The sequence below is a fragment of the Odocoileus virginianus genome, chromosome 6 (assembly GCF_023699985.2).
Source record: "Odocoileus virginianus isolate 20LAN1187 ecotype Illinois chromosome 6, Ovbor_1.2, whole genome shotgun sequence".
Taxonomy (NCBI): Eukaryota; Metazoa; Chordata; class Mammalia; order Artiodactyla; family Cervidae; genus Odocoileus; species Odocoileus virginianus.
Window position 1 is genome coordinate 36847991 of NC_069679.1, and position 9380 is coordinate 36857370.

The window sequence follows — 9380 nt, forward strand, 5'->3', positions numbered from 1 at the left end:
TTATAGCTCCCTTTGGGAGCCTTCACTCTTCACCTATGTCCATGGTTAATGTGAGGGTTATCACATACTTTTATTAAAAGTTGATCAGTTGGTCAATAAAGTATCCATTGTAGTTTAGTTTCTTTCCATAGGCGAATTTAATAAATTCAGACTGAAGTCCAATCTTTCACATTCAGTCTTTCTTAGTTCAATATATTTCTAGAACTAATTTCTGACTATATAAAAACTATCTTTCATTTGCTAGCTCCCCATCTGAGATCTTTGTGGTACACTTCATCTTTTGATTCTATTTATCTATGCATTTTTAAAATCACTAAGCAATTAGGGACCCATTTTGATAAAAAGTATTGAAACTTTTACAACTATTTATTTACTTATTTGGCTGCACGAGGTCTTAGTTGCAGCACACAGAATCTTTAGTTGCGGCATGCAGGATCCAGTTTCCTAACCAGGAATCAAACCTGCACCCCTGCATTGGGATCTCTGAGTCTTAATCACTGAACCCCCAGGGAAGTCTCTGTACTAAAGTTTTAATACATTGTCCTTTTGTGTATGTCTTTTTACGTATTTTTTTTATACATAGTCCTTTTATGTATATTTATGCATACATAAAGCGATGCATGATGGGAAAAAAGGAGCCCAACTCTGCTCTTGTGGAAAGTTGGTTGCTCAGTCATGTCTGACTCTTTGGGTCCCCATGGGCTGTAGCTCACCCCACTCCTCTGTCCATGGAATTCTCCAGGCAAGAATACTGGAGTGGGTATCTTAGCTTCACAGCGAGGGAATCAAACCTAGACTTCCTGCTCTGGAAGGCTAAATTTTAATCATGGGACCCTCAGGGAAGTCCCCCTAATAATTTTTTAATTCTTTTAACAAATAATCCCCTAGAATGGACAATGAGCAGGCTTATGCTGAGTAGTGAAAGAAAATAGTAGAAAAGATGGTTCCCATTCTTGCTCTTGTGGAGTTTACAGCCTACAGAGGAACATAGATTTATAGCAGGTACTTAGAAGGAGGGGTGCCGAGTGCTGAGAGATCATGTGAGAATTTTTTTTAAACAATTTCTTTCTTGTTAAATGTTATTTTATACATTTTATTTATTTATTTTTGGCTGTGCTGGGTCTTCGTCGCTGCTCAAGGGCTTTCTCTGGTTGCGGCGAGTGGGGGCTACTCTCTAGTTTCAGTTCACGGGCTTCTCATTGAGGTGGCTTCCCTCTTGCAGGGCACAGGCTCCAAGGCACACGGGCTCAGTAGTTGTGGCTCACTGGCTTAGTTGCCCAGCAGCTTGTGGAATCTTCCCAGACCAGGGATCAAATTGGTGTCCCCTGCATCAGCAGGCAGATTCTCAAGCACTGGACCACCAAGAAGGTCCTGTGAGAAAGCTTTTTATGCTTGTATCATATTCATCTCAAACCTGCAACTGGGTAGCTTTCATAATCTGTAAACCCAGGAAGCGGAGGTGCTGGGCAGTCTCAGGGCGGGACTGAACTAGGTGACAGATCTGTTACTGGGCTGGAAGTAATGGATGAGATCCCCTGTGACCTGACCCAGGAATGGCAGAAGGGCCACACCTCACCCACTGAACAGATACGGCAAGATTTTTCTCTCTCGTGAATGTTTATGGGGTTAGTTTTTTGACCTCAAAACTGTAACCTAGATTCAGCCCTCAATTTATCTTTTGTGTTTAAAATAACATCAGTTTATTTGAGTAAAATTGACATCCATAAAATCCACTCATTTGCAGTGTACCTTTCAAGGATTTTTAGTGAATTTCCAGGGTTGGGCAATTGTCACCACAATCTAGTTCAAGAACGTTTTCTGTCACCCCTGAAAGAAACGTCCTGCCCTTTAGCAGTCATTCCTTGTTCACATACCCAGCCTCAGGCAACCACTAATCTATTTTACATCTTGATAGATTTGCCTATTGAGGACATTTCATACAAATGGAATTAAACTGTATGTGGTCGTTTGTGTCTGGCTTCTTTCACTTGGCATAATGTTTTCTCAGTGCATCCATGTTGTAGCTGCTCTCTGCACCCTTACTGCTGAAGAACTGTGCATTACTTGGATGTTCCGTGTGTGATCCACTCACCAGATGATGGACGTTTGAATTGTTTCCATCTTGGAGCTATTATCCTTGATTTTGCTTGGCCCCTCCGTGAACGGGTCAGATTGCTGGCAGAATTAGCCTTGTTTTTGCCCCAAGTGCAAAAGTCACAGTGCCATTAAAGCCTTCAAGCAGCATCCTCGAGAGAATGGGGATTTCATTCTTGTTTTTTTCTTAAGTCAGCCTTCCCTGCGTGATCTCTGTCTTTTGCCTCTTCACACTGTCACTTGTCTCTCTTACCCCTGCCTCACTGTCTCTCTCTCTCTTAGCTGGTCATGACACAGACAGCATGGTTCATTGGCGAGAGCCTTAAAGGGGCAAGCCAGAGCATCTGGATTTCAGCCTGCTGTTGGCTAACCCTCTCTGGGCCCTAGTAACTTCATTTGAGGGAGATTACTAGATCTAGTGACCTACTGATCACTAGACTGGAGCAATATTATTTTATTCACTTTTAAAATTAATTCATTTATCTATTTTTGGCTGTGCTGGGACTTTGTTGCTGTGCAAGGGCTTTCTCTAGTTGCAGCGATCGGAGAGCTACTCGCTAGTTGTGGTGCATGGACTTCTTATTGTGGGGGCTTCTCTTGTGGAGCACAGGCTGTAGGCTCTCACACTTCAGTAGCTGTGGCTCGCAGGCTCAGTAGTTGTGGCACATCAGCTTAGTTGCTCCTCGGCGTGCGCAATCTTCCTGGACCAAGGATCAAACCTGTGTCCCCTGCATTGGCAGGTGGATACTCAACCGTTGGACCAGCAGTGAAAAATGTTAGTTACTCAGTTGTGTCCAACTCTTTGTGACCCCACGGACTGTATAACCCACCAGTCTTCTCTGTCCATGGAATTCTCCAAGCAAGAATCCTTGTGTGGGTTGCCATTCCCTTCTCCAAGGCATCTTCCCCACCCAGGAATCTAACCTGAGTCTCCTACATTGCAGGCAGACTCTTTACTGTCTGAGCCACCAGAGAAACCCATTGGACCACCACCACCAGGGAAGCCCCTATTTACTCTTTTAGTAGAATCTTTTTCTTAAAATAAAATCTTAGTAGACTCTCACTGCATAAAAGAATAAGCTGCCACAAAGTTTGCAGTGGAGGGTGGAGTTTGGGATCCTGTTGACTCTGTCTGGGGAGTGTTCTATGGATCTCAGAGCTCCAGGGTACCCAGCTTGATATGCCTTGGACTAGTTTCATTCTAAGCATCTATCTGTGTTTTTAAAATCTCAGATTATCCTAGCCCTTCTCCAACATATTTAAATGGAAGGAACCAGGATAGCGATCATAGCAGTAGACGTAATAATCAGAAAAATAGACCAAGCTCTAACATTTTTTAAGTGTGTAAACTTGGGCAAATTATTAAACTTGGATCTTAGCTTCCTCATCTGTAAATTGCAACTGGTAATATGTCACATCATATGCACATTTAATAGATAGTTTGTGCGTAAAGTAATGTAACGTAATGTGCATAATGTAAAGTACAGGCTATAACTGTCACGAAGAGAAGTTTACTTATTATGCAGGTCCTGTTTCTGTTTATCCTCAGCTCCATTTCTCACCTTTTATCTGGTCTGTGTCTTGGGCAAGCAGACCGATCCCTACAAGCTGCATCTGACTTCATTGTCTGCTGGCTGGCAGCTATGTTCCACTAAAGAGAAGAGCTAGCTGGAGACTAGAGAGAAGGAAGGAGAGGCCGGGGTATTTCTCCCTCACCTCATCTTGGATGGCATCTCCTTTATGGCTCCACTTCCTTCAAAGCTGGCCCCCCTTGTTCCAGTTTAACTCCAGTGATCCCAGCCCACAGGTCCTGGTTACACTTCTTTCTGTTTTCCTTCATCCAAGGGGTGGTAGAGGCTTCCAGAAATTAGGAGACTTTTGATATCTTCACTGTCTTTTGTTTGACTTCTCAGCTCTCATCTTCTGAGCATTTCTATCTATCTGAGTATATCTATCTATTCTAATACTATAGATACTATCTATCTATTAGTATATTCTATCTATCTATCTGAGTATATCTATCTATATACCAATTCCCTATATTCAAGCCCATCTATTTGAATATCCAGAGTAGTTTTTCTTCTCTTGGTGAGACTCTGACTTTTGCAACTAAACACTTGGCAAAAGAGAGAGAGAGATAATAAGAATCTAAATAGGTTGGGTGGGACTTCTCTGATGGCCCATTGGCTAAGACTCTGTGCTCCCAGTGCAGCAGACCCAGGTTCAATCCCTGGTCAGGGAACTAGATCCCGCATGCCACAACTAAAGATCACATGTGCAGCAGCTAAGACACAGCATAGCCAAATAAATAGATAAACAAATAAATATTAAAAATAAATAAATAAATAAATAAATGAGTTGCTCACCTCCACTAGCCATTCATCTCAATGACCTAGTGCCTTGACTGAGAGTGAGTTGGAGACATGAGCCCCTCAGTCAGGCTCCCATCCTTATTGCCTAATCCCCACCATTGGGCTTAAAGTTGTGGAGGGTTTTAGTATATCCAGGCCTCTAAAGGCAAGCTAATTTATTTACATAGACACCAAACCATGTGTTCAGCACTTGGTGATCAGGAGACATTAAGTAGATGTGATTTGTCCTTTGCTGATGACTATAGATCACCATCCTCCCTGCCCCCACTGCCATGCAAGATAAAATTCTGCTGAGCACCACAGGACAATATGAGGATCAGATAAAATTGTGTGCATGAAAGCAAGTTATAAACTGTAAAATTTAAAACAAATATAGGGAGAGGTTTCTGGGAGCAGTCATGATGGCGTCTGTATGATCTCCAGAGGCAGCGGCGTCGGAGCTCGGCCGAACATAAAAGATGACAACATCAGCTCAGCCAGCTTTTGAACCTGCAAGAGGCGGAAGAGGAAAAGGTGAGGGTGATTTGAGCCAGCTCTCAAAGCAGTATTCAAGCAGAGACCTACCCTCTCATACAAAGATAAAATATAGACAGACCACTCAGGATGCCCCTGAAGAGGTTTGAAACCGTGACTTCAAGAGAGAGTTGGAAGAGAGAGAGAGAGCTGCTGCAAGAGAAAAAAACAGAGATCGGTCAACCTCTTCCTCAGTGTCAAAGAAGCTCTGATTGGACCAGATTCCTGCTGCCAACCTTGATGCAGATGACCCCCTAACAGATGAGGAAGATGACGATGAAGATTTTGAAGAGGAGAGTGATGATGACGACACTGCAGCTCTTCTTGCAGAGCTGGAAAAAATTAAAAAAGAAAGAGCTGAAGAGCAGGCCAAGAAGGAACGAGAACAAAAGGCTGAAGAAGAAAGGATTCGTATGGAAAACATTCTGAGTGGAAACCCTCTTCTTAATCTCACTGGCCCATCCCAGCCTCAGGCCAACTTCAAAGTTAAAAGAAGGTGGGATGATGATGTTGTCTTCAAGAACTGTGCAAAAGGTGTAGATGATCAGAAGAAAGACAAAAGATTTGTAAATTATACGCTTCGATCTGAATTTCACAAAAAGTTCATGGAGAAATACATTAAATAGTACAGTTTTATGTGCTGAATTGAAGGCTATAAAATGTAAATGATCTGACTTCATTTTGATTTATTTTTCCCTCCCCACCCATGTCTAAATTGTGTATAGGCTTCCCTAATTTTTAGTTCCAAAGTATCTTTTCCTTTATTGGTTAATTACTTGGTAAGGACTTGGGAACCGGTTTAACCCAGTTTCCATCTCAATATTTCCAGTCATGTGTTTTCTCTTAAATATGGGAAAAGAAACCTGCTTATAATAAATATTTTTAATAATCTAAATAGCCAAATCTGTGTCCCCAACTTGTTTGTTGAAATGTATGCAGCTAATAAAACATCGCATATTTTCAAAAAAATAAAACAAATATAGGGCATTATTATTACTTATATTCCAAGGCTAATTCTTCCAAGTTGAATTGAATTGAAGTCACTCAGTCGTGTCCAACTCTTTGCAACCCCGTGGACTGTATGTAGCCTATCAGGCTCCTCCGTCCATGGGATTTTCCAGGTAAGTGTACTGGAGTGGGTTGCCATTTCATTCTCCATAGTTTTTCCAGGAACAGTGCAATTTAACACTGCCTTTTTATGGGACTTTCAGTCCTTTATAACTCCGAAGTTACTTAGGAGATTGTTCCAGGGTCCTTCATTGTTTTAAACAACTGTTCCACAGGGGAGATGAGGAGAAGGCATTTAAGTTCACAGTTTTGAGACAAAAATCCCCAAAGTAATGTTCTTTCCTATTCTATAAAATTCATTGGAATTTACAGAATCATTCAAAGGCCACGTTGCTCTTTGTCTTGGAGATGAAATTGGTTTGGGGGAAAGTATGACATTTTCTTCTCTTTACCTTGCTAAGTGCTCAATGCCAAATTAATGTTTCTTAGTATTTCCTTACACTTTCCTTCTCCAGTTACCTTGAAACTTAAATTAGAAAAGGAAAAGAAATTTAAATTCCATTTTCTTTTTTCCCAAGTCAGAAAGGCAACTTTTGATAAACCACAGGATTTTCACATTACTGTAATAAATGACCTATGATACTAATGTGAACTAGGCCCCCATAAATTTTTTCCTCTGAAAATATGGATCTTATGGGCACTTGTTTTGAACAATAAAACATTTTTCTTAAGTTTTCATTCAAATCTTTAAATGCTTTACTGGCTTGTACTTTAGGACCAAAAACTGAACCTTCTTTTTGATTATAAGAGGTAATGAAGCTAATGAAACATTCATCCAAATTGGACTATCAGTTACTAATCTCAATTTTACAAAATGATAATAATGATAATTACAATAAGCCTCAGGAGATTGCTGTCTTGGCTTTTTAAAATTAGAATTAAGAAGGAGTTACTACCCAAACGTCATAAAATTTGTTCCCTGGATGCTGCATGTGAAAAATTTGTCTCTCTGGTGACACATACCCGGCTTGGACCCATAGAATGCTGAAATACTCTTCTTATTGCCTGATCTTTGTTTTGACTGCAAATTCAGCAATAGATCTGAATTTTTGTATTTAGCTTTTAGATTACTCCAAGTGTCTCCAAAAATGTAATAAAGAGCTCCAAATCAATTTTTTATTGGTCCAAAATACGGTTTTTCTCTTGAGACAAGCACTGATGGATATTGCTGGGTTTTTACCAGCATGTGTATGGGGGTGGTGGTGGGGGGAGAGGGTTGGAGAAGGATGAGGAGGGACAAGCAGGGTCTGTCCTGCGTTACCCAGGGCTGAAGTCTTACAATACATGCCATGTAATCAGGCTAAGAAAAAATAATCCCCATGAATAAATTTACAGTGAATTGACCTACATTTCACATTAGATAAAGCACACTTAAGTCATTAAATGAATTTCTCCCTCTGGCTCATTAGTTCTCAGGGTGTTCTGATCCTTTATAGATTTGTCATATAGCTCGTGAAAGCTGAATATGAAAAAGAAACCAAATCATCGTGTCCATCCCTTTACCGGGTCAGGACATGTTCCCCACAGAGGAATTATGACAATGTCGGAGACTGACTGGCTCTCCTCTTGATCTTGGCTATAAGACCGAGAAGTTATCCTCGACGTATGGGCCTCATGGTGCTCTGCCAAGCACTGTGCACATTACCAACGAAGTGCCCATGCTCGCGCTTACCCAGAAGTTATCTAGTGCTAAGAGCTTAGATTCAGCATTTTGAGAGCCCTTGCGAATGGATCTAATGACAGTTCTGAGCATCAGAGTTGATGATTAAAGAGGCTGGCCATTTAAAAACTTACTTGAAGCTCAAACACTCTCTCTTTCCTCTCTGAAGGTGCTCATTGAGTAAAGGTGGGACAGAGGGGAACAATGTAGCATTGCCTTGGGTAATATTTGCCACACCAAGTGGACCTATTTTTTTAAATTGAAGTATAGTTGATTTACAATGTTGTGTTAGTTTCAGGTGTACCTCAAAGTGATTTGGTTATACTTGTATATGTATATATGCACATTCTTTCTTTTGACTCTTTTCCATTATAGGTTATTACAAGATATTGCATGTAGTTCCCTGACCTATGCAGTAAATCCTTATTGTTTTTCTATTTTATGTATGCGAGTGTGCTTCTGTTAATCCCATGGTCCCTATTTTATAACCCCTTCTTCCCCTTTAGTGGGCTTCCCTGGTGGCTCAGCTGGTAAAGAATCTGCCTGCAATGTGGGAGGCCTGGGTTTGATCCCTGGGTTGGGAAGATGCCCTGGAGAAGAGAACAGCTACCCACTCCAATATTCTTGCCTGGAGAATTCCATGGATGGAGGAGCCTGGTGAGTTACAGTCCATGGGGTCACAAAGAGTCAGACACAACTGAGCAACTTTCACTTCACTTTTCTCCCTTTAGTAACCATAAGTCTGTGAGTCTGTTTCAGTTCTGAAAATAAGTTCATCTGTACTATTTTTTTAGATTCCACATATATGTGATATAGTATTTGTTTTTCTCTGTCTGACTTACCTAATTTAGTATGAAAATCTCTAGCTCCATCCATTTTTCTACAAATGGCATTGTTTCATTTTTTATATGAGTGATATATATATATAGAACATCTTTTTTATCCATTCATCTGTTGATAGATATTTAGGTTGCTTCCATTTCTTGTCTAGTGTAAACAGTGCTGCTATGAACATTGGGATGCATGTTAGCTTCTCGAATTAGAGCTTTTGTCCTTTCTGGGTATATGCCCAGGAGTGGGATTGCTGGATCATATGGTAACTATATTTTGAGTCTTTTAAGAACCCTCCATACTCTTTTCCATAGTAACTGTACCCATTTACCATCAACAGTGTAGGAAGGTTCCAAGTGGACCTATTTTTAAATGGCATTATCCTTTTTGGTGAGGGACTGTGGCATTTCATGAAGCTGCTGGTCTCGCTTTAGAAAGTCTGAGAGACAAAGAGATGCTAACATGAGCAGCTGAGGGCAGTATTTTAATAAATAAGGTCGTACGTACAGTAATGCTCTAGGGTAGAGACAGGAGATCTGCAAAGAGAAAAAAAGGAAACCAACACAAACAAGACTAATTATGTATCATCAGTGGCTGTCTTCGAAGTTCATGGGCTCTTGGTTATGACTAGTTAGAGATACGAACAATGGAAGGAAGGAGGTACACTGGGAAGACTACACCTATGATATTTGTCCATAATTTTGGCCTGTGCGTAAGAGTGAAGGTGAAGTGAAGTCGCTCAGTCATGTTCAGCTCTTTGTGACCCCACGGACTATAGTCTACCAGGATCCTCCGTCCATGGGATTTTCCAGGCAAGAATATTGGAGTGGGTTGCCATTTCC

At 40.9% G+C, this 9380-nt stretch overlaps 1 pseudogene; it reads left to right on the plus strand.

Moving 5' to 3' along the window:
- The first annotated feature begins 4847 nt into the window (after positions 1-4847).
- On the plus strand, positions 4848-5957 carry LOC139035501 (spliceosome-associated protein CWC15 homolog pseudogene; annotated as a pseudogene).
- Positions 5958-9380: the final 3423 nt, after the last annotated feature.